At 46.2% G+C, this 19365-nt stretch overlaps 1 non-coding gene and 1 pseudogene across 1 annotated transcript; one reads left to right on the forward strand and one right to left on the reverse strand.

Annotated features, from left to right (window-relative positions):
- The first annotated feature begins 6724 nt into the window (after nucleotides 1-6724).
- Nucleotides 6725-6843, forward strand: LOC148666710 (5S ribosomal RNA; annotated as a pseudogene).
- Nucleotides 6844-18642: 11799 nt separating this feature from the next.
- On the reverse strand, nucleotides 18643-18714 carry trnae-uuc (transfer RNA glutamic acid (anticodon UUC)). Its single transcript has one exon. It is a non-coding gene; the product is annotated as a tRNA-Glu (tRNA).
- Between the last annotated feature and the right edge of the window lie 651 nt (nucleotides 18715-19365).

The raw sequence follows: 19365 nt of genomic DNA on the forward strand, positions 1-19365 counted from the left end.
TCTTTTTGCCAGCCGGTAATATTTCTTCTGCACTGATAACCAAAAACTGAATTTCATGTTTCGCAAGCTGTGTGAATTTAATCAAAAACAAGTTTTCCAGAAAGGAAATGAACACATGCATTTAACAAAGTCAAGCCCTTTGTGATTGCCCAAAATGGTACGTTCTGTACTACAAGATAGGAAGAAATACACAGCTGGGATTTGAGCATAGGTTCTTTTGTTTAATTGAGAAGCGCTTTAACCAACTAAGCTACGGTGACAGGATGACTGTCACCTTTTCCAGCTACTTGGACACACTGCTCTGAGACATCTGCGTTCAGAAAGTGTTGAACCTGCTCTCAGAGCAAATTGCCTCTTTTACATACAGTAGCAGCCCCGACACTAAGAAACGAAGAGAAATGGCTTTTATTGGGCATTTTTCATGTCCAATGCGTTGACATTTCCCAAGGGCGACAGAGTTCTTTTGCAACACTATTTCTTCTTCTTTTTTCTTTCTGTACGCTTTGATAAAAAACGAGAAATCATGCAAGGGAAAAATGTCTTTTTTTCATAGAGAAAACGTGTACCAGGAAATGTTGTGTTGAGGAGAAGTGATTTAACATGATACGTGACCTAATTTATCGGAGCGAATGCTCACCCAGCAAGGTCTGGAGAAGTTGGAGAGTCTGGTGGATGTGATAATTATACGGTGTTGTGGAAGAAAACAGTCTTTCTTTGAATTCTCAATCAATTGGAATTTCAGTGCGGAACATAAAGCCTTTGTCTGATTTAAAGAGATTATATTTTAAAACTCATAAAAAATCAGAAAACACACGTTTCTCACTTTGAAATTTTAGACGGGGCAGTATATTACTAGTAGCAACGCTGAGCACACTATTGGGGAATTCAGGTTATGTGAAATACCAGCAGTTTAATAAATAACGCATCTGATGTTGGATCATAAGATTGTAGGTTCGACTTCTACCTGGCTCATGTAAATTTTATTCAAGCTCCTCAGTAATAGATGTCTATTATGTAATGAACCGCACCTGAAAGCAAACATTGGGTCTGTTTCCTTTGTTTTCCAGCATGAAATAGCAAATCGTTACAAAAAGTACCTGCTAATGTCCAATAGCGTTTTTTTTTTTCAAATTACATTTTCAGGCTTCAGACACTTTTTAATAAAACAAAAGTGTCCAGAAACTCCCTAACTTTCAGGTTTGCTTGAACCTGTATTCAAAGAAATTATTTGAAACTTCCGGGATTCCATTCTCTGATGTAGCTGTCTCTAAAGACGGATGTGATGTTTCGCAGATGTGAACTGTGCCTTCTCTCTTGTGTTCAAGGGTATTCGCTGTGGGAGATCCTAACTGTATGTCCAGTAGGGCTCTATTTTGTTTAGATTATCTATGTGGTGTACAGATAGAACTCAACTACATGGTGTGAATTCTGTGTTCAGGACGAGCAGAACCTGAAAAACTAAAAGCAGACCTCGACATAATTTGAACACACAGCCTTCTGATGTGGAGTCAGACATGCTACCTTTGTGCCACAAGGTCACAGCTCTCAGCTGTTTTGAATTCCCCAAAGGAGACAAATCAGCTTCACAAAAAATTCTCCTGTGAAGAGCGCCGCTCTTCCGAAGAGAGTCTCTTCATCTCAGACCATATTTTATTCTTCCTGCGCAGCTCTTGTGCAGGTGTTGTTCTTGATAACAGATCCAGGAACACTGACTGTTTTTCTATTTTTTTTAATTAAGTACCCCATGGTGCAACGGTAGCATGTCTGACTCTAAATCCCGAAGTTAATTTTCAAAGTATATCGGAGTCAACTGAACCCGCAGTCTTCACCTTAAAGTTTAATTCCCCAAGCCTTATATGTCCATCCCTTCTCGTCAAAACTCATATTTTCACAGGGTACCCTTCAGAAATCGCAGTATAGAATGAAAAACTCCAGTAGATCTCGGCCGCTGTTGGTGATTTTCCTTTAAAAATAAATGAATCTCTGGAAATTTTACGGAGTGTATTACTTTCACTGAGACCGAGGAGTGTTAAGATGTACATGAGTCTTTGTGGCTCAGTTGTTAACCAAAAGGGTGGTTTTATGTTTCACACTAAATTGAGATCTTGAAACCAAAATAGTTAGAAATATGGAACACAACCGTTGTTCCCCAAGAAGGAAAGCTGTTTTGTACTGACGTCACTCCTTTTTATGTAACCCAGATTGTGAAGACAACTCTGCCCTATCAAAGGAAAATGTTACACAAAAGTTGGAAAGCACACTCTGAACCCATCTGTATATTTGATTCCCGTGATCCGTTCAAAGCTGCTTAGTACTTTGCAAGCAAATCAAATCATTTCAGGGAAGAAACTCAGTTTAATGAACTACTTTTGTATTTTCACTCATTGATTTTGATCTTTGTATTCTCTTCGCATTCTCAGCAATAATATTTCAAAATTACAGTTCGGATTTATTGGAAAACTTCACAAGCATTATGAGATTAGGACTGTACAATTGTTTTTTAATATCTTGGTATATTTACCTTCATTTTAATATAGATATAACCATAAATGTTGTTAAGCATATTGTACTTTTGTCGTACTTTTTAAAACATTTTAGCTGAGGACACACGGCGACTATTATACCTTGTGATACATGCAAGACATCTGTAAACGAAGATGTAATTACAATAAAATTGGCAATTCACAGAAAACCACAATTTGTATAATATTATTCCTCTAAATCAATGATCAATTGAAGGATTTGAAGAAACTATCAAAGAAACAGCAGCAATAGCAGATGATTTTGGTTTTGAACCCATCTTTACACCTCAATAATCCATTTGTCCTCGAAAAAAGAAAAGACAGGGATATTTTGAGTCTCATAATTATCCTCTTCTTGATCCAAAAAAAGCGTTTATTGCTTCTGTACTTTTTTGGATTTTCTTACGAAGATCTCACGAAGTATTGCCAGGATCTATATTTTGTGTTCGGTAGCGATAACACTGCTGATATTGATTGAGTAAAAATCTGTGATGTATTGACAGCTTTATCTGAAGCGAGAAATCCTCGAACACCGCTTATGAAGTGTTGGGATTCATACCAAGAAATACCTTTTGTTTTCCCACCCAAAATGCTACTATTGCATTACACATTATGCAAACATTACCAGTTTTAGTAGCTTCTGGGCGCGATTTTCCAAAACTGAAACTAATTACAAATTATTTAAGATGAACCATGTCCAAAAATTGTAAATCAGGACTAATATAATATCAAGTGAAATTACTACAGAAGAAAAGGTTTAACTGAAATATGAATAAGACTATGCAAGCCTACAAAATAGAATAATTCAATTTATATAACTTATTCTTTTCTTATTTGAGAAATGGGCTCACATACCGGAAGACACTAACGTTTCTCTTCGTTAGAATATGTGAATAACAGTTTAACCCCAAATGTCTGTAATTGTGATTCTGTTAAAATTCAAAAAAGCATCTATCAATAGTAAGAAATTATTAAGAAAGGAAGAAATTGTGTTATTTCATAAACTGTAAGACATGAAGACATTTACAGGTTATATCCTTTGCTTTGTCTTTTAACACAAGCGTTCAGGATCCAAGCCCATGTTCGGATGGTTGTGTTTCTCTTGTAATCATCAAATGTCATTGTTTTGTCCGTCAGTTCTTTCTCGAGTTGTACCATGGATATTTTATACCATCAACACTTTTCATGCTCTTTTGCATTTTCCTTCACATACGGAAAAAAACTCAAGGCGTTCTTGTCACTGTGCTACACAGTACAGGACACGCAGTGAGGAATTCGCGCAGCTTTCAGCTCAGTGCGGAATCCAGAGGGAGGACTCGCTCGGTGAATGATCTCTCAGGAAATCCCGGGTGAGGTTTTTCTGCAACAGCCACGACAAGTGTGAAGACGTTCTCTGGATTTCCTGAATGTGACTTTAAATTAGTTCACATTCTTTGGTAGTTAACAGAACTAAATGCTTTGGAGGTACATCTAAAACTGCAGAGAACACTGTAGCACTTCGAGTTTAATTGTGTAAACCTGGCTCTCTATGAACACGAGCAAAGAGTTCTCACTCGACAGAAGACTGCGATGTGAGCACAGTAACATAAAGCACTTGAAGATGCTAGGGATTGAACCTGGGACCTCATACATGTAAGACAAGCACTCTACCACTAAGCTACACCCGTGACATAGAGAACTTTTGAAGATGTGCAGGTGCTCACAGACCACAATCCATCTTTTGCATCTTTTAAGTGCTCTTGATTAAACTATGCATAGAAAAACAGCAGTACTGATGATTTTCATGGACTGATGCACACTTCTTCTGTACAACTCCAGTGATAAAACCTTGTCTGTAAATATTGTAGAACGTAAAAGGGTGAAACAACGCTCCAACCACAGGAATGGTAACAGAAAGGATCATTTTCTTATTTAATACCTCCTTTTGAGATGCCTTGTCAACGCACACAGACGTTAGAGCTGAACAAATATTTTGTACACAAGACGGCAGTGCGATATTAAAATTCCTGTCTTCTTGATGGATTCAGACTGGTAGCCAGAGGACGCCGGGACAACGCCCATTGGACAACTGCTGGAACAGAGGCTGCAACAGAGCTTGTCAGCTGGTTTGGTGTTCGTGCCGGGAGATTCCAAATCCATACACAGTGGATAAGTAAACCCCATGTTCTACATTCTGTCTCGAGAATTCAGTTGTACCTCAAAAAAAGTTGTTATCAATTTAATTCATGAGTAATGTATTTACTTCCGAGTTTAGAGTAACAGTGGGTAATAACACTGATTAGCGATTTGGTAACCGAATGATATATATTGACATATATTCTCTGTTGTGTATCTTTGTGTTTGCATCTCTTCGAGATTATATACCTTGTATATTGATAACCCTCACAGTAAGGTCTGCCGCTCGTATCCAGGCAGACTAGTATATGTTTGGTGCACAATTTATGTTAATAAATGTATCTCGTGTATTGAACCCGTGTGTGTGCGTTGTTAGTTGTTCTGACGATTGATTTTCTAAAAGCCACAAAGAACAACCTCGTGATTACTGCTACAATTAATAATTGTCTCAGTAAACCCATCAAACCTCTACAACCACGATACACCACCATAAACTATATTAATTTAGGAACATAAACATATAGTGTAAACTGTATATGGCTGGTATTGGTAGTTTAAAGAAAAAATACACACCAGTATTCCACTTTCTTCCTAAACATTTTAAGCATCAAAGTCTTACATGTAGTAAGATTTTACCACGTTTCGGAAACGTTTTTACATGCTCCTTCTGACCATCTTAACTTTATATACTTTGTGAAAAGTCATAAGATATTCACATTTTCTGTGAATGTGCTCGTTATCGGAGTAAACAAAAGCATACTTTTAGAATTTGATTAATAGGGAATATAATATGGAATCACGTACCTAAAGAAATTAATAACGATATAATTATTTTTATGTACTGTAGCTCAAATAGTAGTATAATACACTTTCTATGGATACATGTGCTTCTACGCAACGCAGAAGCACATCCACAAGTAACATTACCTAGCTAAGAGAGGACATTGGCTAGCCATTATGATAAATACAGTGGAAAAAAGCAATTGGGAAAATAAGACCTGCTGATCTGTTATACATACCAGGAAGAGAACAGAATATGATTTTTTTCTGTTCGAAACGTGTGTTGTCTTTATGAAATTCATGTATTTTAAACGTTTAATTAAGAAGAAAAAAACTTACAGAAAGATACTAAGCTGATCACGAGATAGAAAGATCACCCGTTTTTCGCGCATAAAAAGTGGCTATTAACTGGGTGAACTGTTATTAACTGGAGTCAACTGGGTGAAAACACATAATATGAACATGAAACAAAACAAAAAATAAAAATAAGATACAATCTACAGACATTAAAACCGGTGTCATGGAAATATAACTATCAAGGAAGCCACAAGAGAGAGTTCTCACCTGAGTAAGGTCTTTATTTCAATATTGGGAGCAACCAGAGACTCAATTAGTTACAAGCAGTACAGGGTTTTCATAAGACGTTGCGCTGTAAAAAAGCTCAGCGCTTTGTCCATTCTAAAACTTCCACTTTCCCTAAGAGAAAACAGATTACATCAAAAAGCGAAAGAAGAAGCACTAGATATGTTATTCAAAGCTTATCAGTTACTTTCAGCTAATTCTAACGACCCAGACAGCATATATTGTTTTGGTACATTGTCTTCTAAAGTAACCTAAACAGTGTACTTTGTTGACGCACTGTTTTCTAAAATTCTGCACGTACTGTAGCACAGCAATTACATCCTTGAAATATATTATCTAAAAGCCCCAATATATTTCTTTGCAAAGCTCTCTACATTTTAAGAATCAATTTACTTATTAGATTTCCACTTAAAGACTTGTTCGGCTGGCGTTCGGAGAGTCGCGTTTTTCAGAATTGTATTGAGATCGTTTTCCACAGAGCTCAGATGTCAAAGCACAGCAGCAGCTCTCCACAGCGATCCTCTATAGCGCCCTTTCTCCCGCAGCTCCGTCCTCATTGGAAGGAAGCAAGAGTGAAAGGCTGAAGTGAAATAGAGCGGGGACGAAGGCAGTGAAGAGAGAGAACGTTGGAAGAAGAGAAAAACGCAAGGGAAAAAAAGCAGCGTCGTAAAAGAGGTGACGGAGCTGTCCTCTCAATAAGAAGGGTGCCAGCAAGCCTTGCTCTCGCTTATGGCCACACCCCCTTGAGCACGCCTGATCTTGTCTGATCTCAGAAGCTAAACAGGGATGGGCCTGGTTAGTACTTGGATGGGAGACTGCCTGGGAATACCAGGTGCTGTAAGCTCTTAAGCGCAGGAGGCGCCCTATCCCCGCTCGCTCGCTCATTCCCCTGTTCACACGTGCAGTGCGGCTTGTCCGTCTGTTTATTTGTCAGCTTTGGCGAGACACGGGTGCTTGTGTATTAGCGTGAGCGTTTTTTATTCTGATCATGAACAGTTTAACAAGTCCGCAAAGGATCGAGGAAAGGTTTATCGCCAGCTGAAAAGAGACACAGCGCTTCGGCTGTGGAGACTTGTTCGGCTGGCGTTCGGAGAGGCGCGTATTTCAGAATTGAATTGAGATCGTTTTCCACAGAGCTCAGATGTCAAAGCACAGCAGCAGCTCTCCACAGCGATCCTCTATAGCGCCCTTTCTCCCGCAGCTCCGTCCTCATTGGAAGGAAGCAAGAGTGAAAGGCTGAAGTGAAATAGAGCGGGGACGAAGGCAGTGAAGAGAGAGAACGTGGGAAGAAGAGAAAAACGCAAGGGAAAAAAAGCAGCGTCGTAAAAGAGGTGACGGAGCTGTCCTCTCAATAAGAAGGGTGCCAGCGAGCCTTGCTCTCGCTTACTGCCACACCCGGTTGAGCACGCCTGCTCTTGTCTGATCTCGGAAGCTAAACAGGGATGGGCCTGGATAGTACTTGGATGGGAGAACGCCTGGGAATACCAGGTGCTGTAAGCTTTTAAGCGCAGGAGGCGCCCTATCCCCGCTCGCTCGCTCATTCCCCTGTTCACACGTGTAGTGCGGCTTGTCCGTCTGTTTATTTGTCAGCTTTGGCGAGACACGGGTGCTTGTGTATTAGCGTGAGCGTTTTTTATTCTGATCAGGAACAGTTTTACAAGTCCGCAAAGGATCGAGGAAAGGTTTATCGCCAGCTGAAAAGAGACACAGCGCTTCGGCTGTGGAGACTTTATTAATAAGGCCCCTCAGTAGTTGAGATCTCTGTTATACCCATCTAGAAACATGCAATCAGCATGTTATTGCTGAAGCAATAGTCACAACATTATTCCACACCTGGGTGAGAGGCGGGTTATGATGACAGTCATGCTTTCTACACCTTATACTGAGCTCAGAAATGGACCAAGCGGACATCTCACGAGCAGATCCCTCCGCGTATAAGAAAAGCAACTTGTCTCAGCAAAAATACCACGGATTCACATCCAAAATATGATAAAAAGGCAAAAACCCCACACTTGGAATGCAAACGTACCCTAAAAAGGAAACACGGTTTTAAAACCAACTTGATTTTCCCCTGGAGAAACCTTTTTATGGACACACATCGCATCTATTACACATGTAGAACTAAATATAAAGATAAAACTTAATATAAGAAGTCATGACATATCACACATGACGAAGTCTGGTCCAGAATAAACAGTTTACACTAACCCACCTTTATTTACCCTGGTCACTCACTTCTATTAACTGTTTAACTGGGTAACAAATTAATATTTGTTTCAATTTGGGATCTACACCTGGGAGCCCTGAAATGTTGGCCAGAGGGGAGAAGCTGATATTCAGACGTGAGAATATATTAAAAAAAGGATCTGATGTTGTTTTTCACCTGTCTAATCAAAGCTTGTTCAAAAATTATCTGATTATAGGACACACGAGTTTATAATCATACTCATTCCACTTTTTAACCCCGTATATATGCACAATATGAAACGTATATACACTAAATCTCACGTGTGACTCCCATAATATACATTTCTTTACGAAAATTAGGAACACTTACTACAATTATCAACCCCCCATGACGAGGCAATATTTCATACCTTTGTTTTTTTGTGGGTTCAAAGTTCTGTCCTGTCGTTTCACACGTAATGTTTTGGTAGTTATCTCAATTTTCCTTTGCAATTATCTCCAAGATCATCATCAACTTTTTGTAAAACGCTATGCACAACTGATATTTAAAGAAAGTCCTGTACCAAAACGTCTTCGTAGGGAAAGACAACTTTTTTTTCCTTACGTTAGTCGCTACACGGTTACTCAAAAAATCCATTCACCGCCTTTAAAAAAAAGTTTCGTTTTTTATTGTGGTTCACTGACATTTCTGTCACAATTCTGAGGGACCCCAAATAAAATTCACTTGCCGGTATAAAGACGCCGGCGAGGATAAGACAGGTATCGAGCCACCTGCGTATCTAGCGGACGTTTAAAATAAAAAAAATGGCGTGTAATGACGTGGGCCGCGACAGAAATACTGGACGGGGTGGGAAAAGGTTTATTGATGGTTTATTGTACCGCAACGGTCACAATTGACTCACCAGCAAAGATGGCGCCGAGGCCACATCGACTCCCTCCCGCCCTGACTCGCACCGAAGCTCGAGCTGCGGAGCGCGACGCCAAACCGCCGGTCCACGGGCGCGGGCGCGGGCGCCGGACATAGACGTCATAAACCCTTCCGAGGCGCAGGAATTATAGATCACTGTAGTTTCTTCTGGACCCGGGTTAGGGACAGTGTGCCCTCCGTGAGAGTCTTCTGAGGAAGCCAGTGTCTCATGGGTGTCCAGGCTTGGTACCATCTGTCCATCACAGGACACACAGACACACACACTCACACACCCTGGACAGGACACCAGTCCATCACAGGACACACACACACTCACTCACACACCCTGGACAGGACACCAGTCCATCACAGGACACACACACACTCACACACCCTGGACAGGACACCAGTCACTCACAGGACACACACACACACACACTCACACACCCTGAACAGGACACCAGTCCCTCACAGGACACACACACACAACCTGGATAGGACACCAGTCCCTCACAGGACACTCAGACACACACACTCACACACCCTGGACAGGAACCAGTCCATCACATGACAAACACACACTCACTCACACACCCTGGACAGGACAGCACTCCATCATAGGACACACACACACCAGGGCCAGTTTTCCCAGAAGCCAATTAGCCCAAAAGCCTGTCTTTGGACCCGGAGAACACAGGGAGAACATGCAGACTCCACACAGACAGTCCCCCCCCCGGGTCCAGACCCGAGCCCGGAGCCCTTCCGCGCTGAACCCCTCCGTACAGACGGCCGCACACAGCTCCGTTGTTCCCGATTCCCGAGGTGATCTGTTAAAAGAAGCCGGTGTGTTGCCTCCAGGTGACATTTCCTACTGGAGTCAGGACAGGAGGCTCTTCTGTACACAGAAGGGGGTGGGGAACAAGCCGCCCAGCCCTGTGGTTGAAGCCGATACCCCGGCTTCTCTCCAGACACAGCTGGGTGAGCTCCTCCAGTCAGTACAGGGGGCTCTACTGTACACAGAGGGTGGCGGGGGTGTGGAACAACTCCTTTGTTCGGGGCCTTGGGGCATTCTTGTTGTGAAAGGAGCTATATAAAAAACTGAATTGAAATTGAATCTTACAGGTTTGGGTTTTTCGGAGATCTTGTCAGAGATCTTGTCTGACGTGCCATTTCAAAAACGTAACGACACTCCTCACGTCCGAGCGCCGCCGGTCTGTGACGTAACGTATGCTTACACAACCATGACGGTTTCATCATGGACAGCACGAAAGCCCGATAAGTGGTTGACGTTTTAATTTGGCAACGCCACGATGGATCCCAGTTTTTTTTTTTATTTTGGGGGCCAAAGAGGACAAAAAAGGAAACGTCTGGAGGTGGATCGATGGTCATCTCTGCGGTTGTTCTGATGTTCTGGAAAAAACAAAACAAAAAAAAAACGGCTCGCTTGCCCGGTCGTGTAGTGTTTCCACACCCCACGCAAATCAACTTCTCTTCGCCCCCGGGGGCTCGTCGCCCGCCGCACCCCTCTCACGTGATAGGGGCTTCCCCCGGCTGTGACGTACTTACCCTACCCCCTTTTCCGCCAACGTCATACCGAAGGTCGCGCTTCGGGCCGCGGCGATGTTGACGGACTGTCTTGTAGCGTGAGAAGGGTTTAAATTTCGACTTAAGGAGTTGGCCATCGTTATATTTCGCGAGGTATCATACGGGGGGAAAAAGAACATTTATATTTATCAACCTACTAGTAATACTGGGTGGATGTCACGTTCCCCAAAGTTCAGTGCCTCTCTCTAATAAAGTAGAAACGCGACATTAAACTCCGTTCGAAACGGGAGAAATCACCAGGACACTATACAACTGACGTCCGGAAAAGAAAAAAAGAACTCCTATTCCCATTTGTAATGACCCCTTCGTGTTTTTCCCGGTGTGCGCTTATCTTTCGGAGACCGTTTCTCTCTGGTGTTGTTTTGCTGTTGGAATTAATGCCGAGGTGACCCTTCTGTGTGGAGTCTGCGTGTTCTCTCCAGCGGGTCGTTTCCTACACCGCAGGGGCTGGTCGAACCGGGGTCTCCCAATCGTCACAGAAGTGTGTGTCGTTTTGGGTGGTGGTGGGGGGGTGCATCGGGGATACTGCGCCCCGAGGGGGTGACCTCTCACCTTACTCCGGACGAAGGGAGAAGACCTGTACCTTCACGAGTCCGGGTTGTGAAAACTTCTTCTGGCAGTTCAAAACGTTTCGAAGGGACTACAGCGCTACCCTGTTTTCCATTTCTATCGTGTATTATTATACAGTCATAAGTATCTGTACTGATCACAGATCCCCCTCTCACTGCCAGGACTGAAGCCCAGTGCAGCACGAATAATAATAATAATTAATAAGTCTGGACCCTCCCCTCAGAGCTCTTCCCAGGTCAGGGGGATCCCCTCCAGCCCCCCTCAGTGTGGAGCCCCCACCTGGATGATGCTCCAGTCCGCTCAGCACACAGCAGCTCCCAGTGGGGAGGAGAGCAGAGGGATGGAGCCAGTTCAGAGAGGGGGGGTGATTAGGAGGCCATGATGGGTCAAGACCAGGGGGGAGTCAGGCCAGGACACTGGGGTAACACCCCTACTCTTCTCCAGAGACACCCCGGGATTGTTAATGAGCACAGAGAGTCAGGACCTCGGTTTGACGTCTCATCAGAAGGACAGCGCCTGTGTACAGTCCAGTGTCCCCCCTCACTATACTGGGGCATCAGGACCCACACAGACAGCAGGGTGAGAGCGCCCCCTGCTGGCCCCACTCACACCTCTCCCAGCAGCAACCTTGGGGGGGGGGGAGGGAACAAACCAAAAGCTAAACAGATTTTTTTTTTAAATTGTTTATTGATGCTTAACAAAAGTCCAGTCCAGTCTGGTGTCCCTCAGCTCCAGTCCAATCCAGTCTGGTGTCCCTCAGCTCCATTCCAGTCCAGTCTGGGGCCCCTCAGCTCCAGTCCAGTCTGGTGTCCCTCAGCTCCAGTGCAGTCCAGACTGGGGTCCCTCAGCTTCGGTCCAGCACAGTCTGGGGTCCCTCAGGTTCGGTCCAGCACAGACTGGGGTCCCTCAGCTTAGGTCCAGACTGGGGTCCCTCAGCTTCGGTCCAGCACAGTCTGGGGTCCCTCAGCTTCAGTCCAATCCAGACTGGGGCCCCTCAGCTCCAGTCCAGTCCAGTCTTGGGCCCCTCAGCTCCAGTCCAGTCCAGTCTGGTGTCCCTCAGCTTCGGTCCAGTCCAGTCTGGGGTCCCTCAGCTTCAGTCCAGCACAGTCTGGGGTCCCTCAGCTTTGGTTCAGCACAGACTGGGGTCCCTCAGCTTCGGTCCAGCACAGTCTGGTGTCCCTCAGCTTCGGCCCAGCACAGACTGGGGTCCCTCAGCTTCGGTCCAGCACAGACTGGGGTCCCTCAGCTTCGGTCCAGCATAGTCTGGGGTCCCTCAGCTCCTGTCCAGTCCAATTTGGTGTCTCTCAGCTCCGGTCCAGTCCAGCCTGGTGTCCCTAGGCTCCAGTACAGTCGTCTGGTGTCCCTCAGGTCCGGTCCAGTGCAGTCCAGTCCAGATCTTAGCAGGCACAGAACCAGGAAAGGAACCTGGAAAGAATATTGTTATTGCAGGTGTTAGGGACATAGACACTGACGTCACCATGACATCAAACAGCAAGAGGAGACTCCTCCTTGAATCACAGACATGACCGGGCGGCGCCCCCCTGTCTGCTTACCTGCACCTCCTCTTCCTCTTCTTGTCCTTGCCGGCAGCCTGCTCCTCCTCTCCCTCGCTCTTCCTCTCCTGAGCTACGGTCTCCGCTGCCTCCATCGGCTCGTCCTGATCTTCTGTCTCCACTGACACGCAGCTCAGGGACTTCAAAAAGACGCAACAGCGCTTCTGAAGCAGAGACAGGAGGGTCACGTTCAGAGTCAAACTGGACACCCCAGGACATGAACACTGCACTGAGAGAGAGAGGGGTTCATACAAACACACTGACTGGACACTCCAGGACATGAACACTGCACTGAGAGAGAGAGGGGTTCATACAGACACACTGACTTGACACTCCAGGACATGAACACTGCACTGAGAGAGAGAGGGGTTCATACAGACACCCTGACTGGACACTGACTGGACACTGGACAGGAGTAAAGAGAGGATCAGAGCATTACCCACCTTCTTTTTCTTCTGTCTCACAGGAGGTGCTGATTGGACCTCCTCCAGCTGGAGTCCGAGGAGGGAGAGAGGGGGCAGGAGAGGGACAGCACAGGGAGAGAAAGAGAGAGACAGGTGAGTCAAGTGTCCCAAGAGCACAGAGACTCTGCTGAGATTACACTCGCAGTGAGTAAGCCTGGGTGTAGCCCACTAATACTGACCCACTGGACACCACAGGACAGAGAGGAGGAGGAGGAGAGAGACACACTGCCTGGACACCACAGGACTGAGAGGAGGAGGAGAGAGACACACTGCCTGGACACCACAGGACAGAGAGGAGGAGGAGAGAGACACACTGACTGGACACCACAGGACAGAGAGGAGGAGGAGAGAGACACTGACAGACAGGGCTGAAAGAGAGAGAGACACTGAGACCCAGGGACAGACAAGACGGCGAAACTCCACCACAGACAGGACAGGAGGCAGGGTGGGACCAGCACTGACCTCCTTCCTCTCTCCTGCCGGAGGAGCTGTCTCCACTTCCTCTTCCTCCTGCAAGTCAAGAGACAGGCTGAGAGAGAGACGGGCTGGTGGGACATTGGCGAACAGAGCTGAAGGCAGAGAGCCGGGGAGACAGGCCCAGCTGGGACAACGCAGGACAGACAGAGAGACAGACAGAAAGGAAGGAGAGAGAGACACAAAGATGAAGGCACAGAAAGACAGCAGGCAAAGAGAAAGATTGAAATTGAGGGACAAACAAACCAAGAGAGAGAGAGGAAGGAGAGAGAGAGACAGAGATCGAGGGACAGACAGACTGACAGACGGGGCTAAAAGAGAGAGACAGAGAGGCAGGGACAGACAGACAGCAGGACGAGAGAGAGACAGAGATCGGGGGACAATAATTTGGTTTTGAAATTTATTCTGAAAATATACAATCATTCACTCCTGAAAAATATCGAGTTCAAATTATACATTATGTACAATATTGTAATCAACATATGGCTAATCATCAAAAATAAAAAAAAAAACTGTACTGGGGGACACAGCTGGCTGTGGTGTTCTGGACAGAACACACTGAGGTCCAGTTTCCACCTCCTGCAGGATCAAACAGCACCTCCACTGGCTCTCCAGTGAACAGAGGGACAGACAGAGAGGCTTCAGGCTGCAGGGTGACAATGTCTCTGTGAGCTGAAAGACAATCAGGACAGAGGATGATATAAGAACACACTCTGTCAAGAATATAGAGCACTCTAGTGACCCTACTGTAGACCTGCTTACCACCCACAGTGACGATCACAGTGCTGATACTGCTTCCCATAAGGTCCCTCACTGTGTAGTTGCCCTGATCAGCTGGAGTGAGGGAGCGGAGTGTCAGAGAGCTGTTCTGCACTGACACTCACTGTTCATACCTGGGGCCAGGGAGCCCTGCGCTGTTCAGTAAGACTATACGAGACTGGACAGATCCTGCAGGATCAAACAGCACCTCCACTGGACCAGCAGTGTGGAGGAGGAGAGACAGAGAGGCACCAGGCTGCAGGCTGTGGACTTCTGAGTGAGCTGAAAAGGGACAGGTAGAAACACGTTGAATATTTAGTTTTACAACAATACCTTGAGTTTGGACTGCGATCAGCTTCATTTTGTATTTCAGCTGTGAAAATGCAATTTCAAAAATGCACGCCCCAGTCATGTTAGGTTCAAGTTACAGTTGCATCACAACTCAATACATTTGCAATTCACTTCAAATGTTGTTTTTGTTTGATCCAGTCTGTCCTCACCTAAAGGAGATACTTACTTTTAACACCTTTTATTTCTTCTGGGAGGTTAACTGGCTTCTGAGATAATTGTTCCTGGTGTTTGTGTTGTGTATGCCTTACAATGGAGGGGTGAGAAATATTGGACTTATTACATTATAATGAATAATAATTGCTTACACTTATATAGTGCTTTTCTGGACACTCCACTCAAAGCGCTTTGCAGGACATGGGGACTCCCCTCCACCACCACCAATGTGCAGCATCCACCTGGATGATGCGACGGCAGCCATAGTGCACCAGAACGCTCCCCACACACCAGCTATCAGTGGGGAGGAGAGCAGAGTAATGAAGCCAATTCATAAATGGGGGTTATTAGGAGGCCATGATTGGTAAGGGTCAATGGGAAATTTGGCCAGGACACTGGGGTAAAACCCCTACTCGTTTCGAGAAACACCCCGGGATTTTTAATGACCACAGAGTGTCAGGACCTCGGTTTTACGTCTTATCCGAAGGACGGCGCCAGTTTACAGTCCAGTGTCCCCATCACTAGACTGGGGCATTAGGACCCACACAGACCGCAGGGTGAGCACCCCCTGCTGGCCCCATTAACACCTCTTCCAGCAGCCACCTTAGTTATTATTGTCGAGAAGGAAAGAATATTAGGAACATGAAAAGCCTTAATGTCTTAAATGAATTTTTTATACTGAAACAGAGAGGCACACACACGTCATTACAAACGCACACCCGCACAGAGACGTCCTCAAGCGCCTTGTTCACAATTATGGGCTCCAACAGGAACAAAAAACGCCAGCCTGACAACTCGAGCATTCAAACCAAGAACCCAACACGTACTCACGTTGGCAGCCTCTGCAGAAAAGCATAAAGAACCACAAGCCTTCTCTATTGGGAGGAAAAACACACACTCCCTCTCTCACACTCCTGATTTCCTTAAATAGCTCATTCTTCATCTCTGGCTCCTACATACAGTATAGCAGCGCTCAGTCTGCTTTGAATAAGCCATAAATCCAAGATTTGTTTTATCTGTTCCTCTTGTCTAGGCCTAGAGCTGCTTTTCATAAAAGAGCTGTTTGCATAAATAGCTAGGGTTACAGCTGAAGACACCAGCTTCATCCCCCAGTGTGTTATACGTCGGGAGCAAGAGAAGAGGGCCAGGCCGTGCCTTTTCATAGATTTTTCTTCTGAAAAGTCGGGTTCTCGGAGGCAGATTTAGCCCCTCATGCATTGTAGAGAGATAGACAGGCCCGCGCGCGCACAGTTAGAGCTGCACCCTCACACAGAGTCAGACCCGCACAGACATGTCCTCTTGTTTAAACAAATACACAAACCTGACGGCGCTCACAATGATCCAGACACACACACACACACACACACACACACACACACACACACACACACACACACGACATCAGCAGTCACTCTCGCACACTGGACCCCAGCTCAGTCCTCACCTCCAGCTCCTGCGAACCGCTTCGAACAAACTGCATTAAGAAAATTAGGTTGCGATCCGGTAGCAGGCCATCCTGGGCACCAGTGTGAGTTACACACTCATTTGTAAAAGCCCTTCCGCATCGTCGGGCATGCTTCACAGTGCTGGACCTGGGCTGTGGGTGCTGTCTGTGTGGAGTTTGCATGTTCTCTCCCTGGTCTGTGGGGGTTTCCTCCAGGTGCTCCAGTTTCCACCCACAGTCCAGGGACAGGCTGCCACTTTCACTGGGCAGTGCACCGTCGCCATGGCAGCATGGTGGGTCGGATCTGATTTCAGTCTTTATTTCCTTTTTTAGAGATCCTGTAACCAGGACCTGTTCACTGCCACGACGGACAGGGAAGCCCGTCATCACTGGACATCCTCTTACCTCCTGTGGCAAAGGGCAGCTGATGAAGCTTTGTGCTCGCCAGATCATGGCAATCGCCACTCCACCCTGATCCTGGCTCAGCACAGGGCACCTGGGTTCACTCCCTTCAGACTAAAGAGACTCAGTTTCTTCAATCTGTCAGTGTGAGACACTCCCTTCAGACTAAAGAGACTCAGTTCCTCCGGCCTGTCAGTGTGAGACACTCCCTTCAGACTAAAGAGACTCAGTTCCTCCGGCCTGTCAGTGTGAGACACTCCCTTCAGACTAAAGAGACTCAGTTTCTTCATCTGTCAGTGTGGGATGCCTACACCAGCTTCGAACGCCTGTACACAATACCGCGGACCGCCTGCCAGACCAAATTCTGGGCTTACAGCAAACCACCCATTACATACACCGGTGTCTTCCCCGGGCCAGAGGAATTCAGGAACTCACGTTTACTCCGTCATCTCAGGCGATTCTCGCAGGGAGCAGAGATTTCCCAATCGATCAGAGAGAGTCGGGACTTTTTTCCCGCAAGAAACAACAAAACCGAAGTATTCTTCGATGTGCCGGTACAAACTTTCAGGTTATATAGTCCTTCCTTGCTGCTTCAGACATCATTCGGTGTTATGGTAAGGGGGGGGGTCATAGTATTTGGCCAGTTAAGAGACCCTGGCCAAATGGTCAGTTTAAGATTATGCCCCCTCGCATCTGGAATCCTTATCAGTTAACCCCCTTTCCTGCCATAAACCCCTGTTGCTTAGAAGTCTAATTTTCAGGCAGAACTGACTTAAGTTAACCCTTTTTACATCTTGTCTCTTACTTCAGCCCTCTTCCATTTGCTAGTTCAAAGTTGTACAACCCATTTGTATCTGCTAGGCGGCGCAGTCATCGTGCACAAAGAACGCTTTGAAAAGCGTCAAAGGCAAGTCATTCCGAGTTGGTCGTTTGTGTTTTCCGTTCAGACGCGAAATGCTGAAATGATCTCTCGGCTCCTCGGTTGTCATTTCTGCTCCGTAAAGGAATCACAGCACGCGTCGGCTTCCAGCACGGTGGGTCGGGACACGATGCCGGGGGTCGGAGAGAGCGATGTCTTCCTCGTTAGTATAGGACCTGTCACCTGTCCCCACCTGTCACGCGGGAGACCGGGGTACATCAGGACGCGCATTGAAGTGAAAGCAGGATGCGCTGCGACCTGCACTGTGCAGATCCCGCCACACTAAGAGGTGAGTGGGTCTGTTCGATCACAGCGTGGCGACAAAAGAAGTCTGTTGTTTTTCCGCCTGGTTTCGAACAGGGGACTTTTCGCGTGGGAGGCGAACGTGATAACCACTACACTACGGAAACGGTGGTAAACCCTGCCCAGCGGCCCAGCGCTGAGCTTCGCCAATGCGATTCAGCTGCTTCCAGTGCCTTTATTGGAGTGCGCTGATGGACCGTGCTCTCTCTCCAGAGACCAGCACGCCTGTCATGGACGGAGCAGGAAAGGCGGCGCCACATTCTACAGCCCTCTCCACGCAATCGAAGAAATCGGGCTACTGAAGTGGAGAAAATCGCCTCTCCAGAAAGTGCAAATATCATCTTGGAGAGTATAAATCCTATTGCCGAAGGTCAGCCCTGTCTACCAGAGTAACCCTCCCACAGCGATGATCAGCTCGTCTCACACGCGAGAAGTTTCGGTTGGAAACAAGCGCCCCCTCTTCTCGCACTTTTTGCACGTTCGAGTAGTTTTAATGCGGCTCTTTCGTACACGGTGCTGATCTTTTGGAAAGCAGGAGGCAAAACGGACACGTTCCCATACCGGGAGTCGAACCCGGGCCGCCTGGGTGAAAACCAGGAATCCTAACCGCTAGACCATATGGGAGCACACAACCCCGCTGTTCCGGGCATCATCCAAGCAAACTACATAAATATGAGAAAACACGCAAGAGAGTTGTCACTCAGAGTGTCGAAGGGTCGATGTATACTGGGGCTCAGTTGAAATGCAACGTCAGGACTTTTCCGAATTATGTCACACGAAGAGAGCACAGCCTTTTCCGCCCTGCCACGTGTGTCTCGGTAACTCGCCGTGATCGTATAGTGGTCAGTACTTTGCGTTGTAGCCGCAACCGAGTCACGGCAGAATAAGGGCGTCTGCTTTTACTACTTGTACGAATGAAGGCAAAAAAAAGCCAATCGATGTGAACGAACGGCGCTTTACAGAGGAGTACTGCCTGACTGGATTGTTGATGAAGGACAGAGGCCACTCCGACCTCTTCTCGGTTTTCTTCAATGACTTACTAAGGATCTTCTACACATTCGCCCATGCAGGGGAAGCCAGTTACACCAAAGCAAACGCAGGAAAGTGCAATTCAAGCAGAGACCAGGAGGGACTTGTTTACACCGAGAGTGGTCGGAGAATGGAACAATGCGCCCAGCCCTGTTGCTGGAGCCGATTCTTGATGAGATCTTGGGCTCACTAAGAAGCCCCCGCTGGATGCTAAGCTTTCTGTTGTTCTTGCAGGTCCTGCGCTGC

Source organism: Lepisosteus platostomus, chromosome 5 (assembly GCF_059453375.1).
Source record: "Lepisosteus platostomus isolate fLepPlt1 chromosome 5, fLepPlt1.hap1, whole genome shotgun sequence".
NCBI classification, from domain to species: domain Eukaryota; kingdom Metazoa; phylum Chordata; class Actinopteri; order Semionotiformes; family Lepisosteidae; genus Lepisosteus; species Lepisosteus platostomus.